This window comes from Stegastes partitus, unplaced genomic scaffold (assembly GCF_000690725.1).
Source record: "Stegastes partitus isolate 25-593 unplaced genomic scaffold, Stegastes_partitus-1.0.2 Scaffold117, whole genome shotgun sequence".
Classification (NCBI taxonomy): Eukaryota; Metazoa; Chordata; class Actinopteri; family Pomacentridae; genus Stegastes; species Stegastes partitus.
Window position 1 is genome coordinate 791,095 of NW_007577848.1, and position 1,679 is coordinate 792,773.

The following is a 1,679-nucleotide window of genomic DNA, read 5'->3' on the forward strand; positions in this document are numbered from 1 at the left end:
TGTGCTTTGAAGCACTTGCTTGTTTAGGGGTTTTTTTGTTGTTTATGGGTATTGCTGTTGTGTTTAAGATTGGCTAAAGAGTTCAGTTGTTTTGTTTAGCTAGTTTCATAACTCTGTTAGCCTTTGTTTGGTTTTATGTAGTTCTTTGATTTAGCAACATCCACCAGCCCTGTTTCGTTTGTATTCTCGCCGTTGCTTTGTTAATAACGCCACGAAGCGATAAATTACTTTACCCCAACCAGTAACACCTGGGTTTTTTTTTTTTATACACCCAGCTGACAATAGAGAACTGGGCTGTAACAGGCAAAGTTAAGATTCTGATAATAAATTAAGATTTAACAGGATTTTAAAGCTTTTGCAAGTGACTCTCAGGAAATTTGCCTTGAAATACCCAGTGAACTCGTCACATTGTCCTCACCATTTTATTTAACTCTGGTAAACTCAAATTAGTACTTTGTACCTGCACTGGACTTTCATTGCAATACAAAGACAGAAAACACTTAAATTAAACTTCAAATTTGTATTTGGTGATTTCCATTTGGTGATTTTTTTTTTCTTCCTCAGTTTGAATTTCTTTCACATGTTTAATAATGACAATATTCATACCAACTTAGTTTTGAACTAAAATTCTTTGTGTTTCCTTTTCTTTTCTCTCTGATTTCCATCAGTTTCGTTTCCTCAGTTTCCGTGAGTTTCACCTGGTAATTAAATGACGACAATATTAAATACAAATCACTTTGGTTTCAATAGCAACGAAACACCTGGTGATAAACAGGCGTATTCGTCATCAGCAGACAAGTCAGGACTACTTCACAGCCCAGAATTAGGCTGACGGTTGTTTTTTGTTTCGGTTTCCTAATTCAGGAGATAAAAGGAGCTTCGGAAGTCAGATGTGGGCAGACAGAGCTCAAACTGAACACAGAGAGGACGCCAACCTTTGAGTCACCATCGAGACCGAAGAGACGCTGAACCACCGCTGACATGAGTGCAAACACAAGATATCGATGTGAGTATCTCCACTGAAAAACATTTCTTTGTTACAGTACTGTGTCATTAAATCAGCTCTTTACATTTAATTCATTTTGTGTTGCTCCTCAACAGCCAGACATGCATCCAACACGCAGACAGGACGATTTCCTGGAAACCTCCGCCAGCCCATGAGACGGGATCAGATCAGAGGGCGAAGAGGTAACCAGCATGTTTTACTCTTTTAAAAAAAAACAAAAAAAAAACCTCTTCTAGAAATGAGAGGACTTTTCTTTAATCTCCACATGAACACGGATACCTTGTATTTACACACTCATTTGGTGCTGGCACGTCAGTGTGTATAAACATCAAAGTCTGTATAAAGCAGTGAAGTTGTGTCATACCACAGAAAACGTATTAACCACCAAATGTGAACGAATACTAACAGTCATAGAATTAGGTTTCAAAACAGAGAACAAAAAAGGCAGTGGATACAGGACTCAAAAATGACACCTGTTTACTCCAATTTAAACTGTTCACCTGTGTGCAGGGTGGCAGAGGCAAGACACAGCCTATTCTGCCTGTCATCAGCTTACCCTGACAACAAACTGAACAAATCTTACTCCTCATCCCCAATCCCCTGCTAATCAGGTTGCACTTTTCTTCGAAAAATTAAGAGTGCATCCACGATAGGACCAGGCGGGGGTGGCACA

General features: G+C 39.1%; 1 protein-coding gene across 5 annotated transcripts in view; it reads left to right on the forward strand.

The window, feature by feature from the left end:
* Positions 1-813: 813 nt before the first annotated feature.
* The window catches only part of LOC103354705 (T-cell acute lymphocytic leukemia protein 1 homolog), a 17,302-nt gene continuing 16,436 nt past the window's right edge, over positions 814-1,679 (forward strand). For 2 of the 5 annotated variants that reach the window (XR_520058.1, XM_008278166.1), the window contains exons 1-2: positions 826-1,006; positions 1,102-1,188. The gene's annotated coding sequence lies outside the window, so the exon portion shown is untranslated. Of the gene's footprint in view, positions 1,007-1,101; positions 1,189-1,679 lie in introns of all 5 variants that reach the window. The other 3 variants (XM_008278169.1, XM_008278168.1, XM_008278167.1) reach the window with 3 other exon arrangements.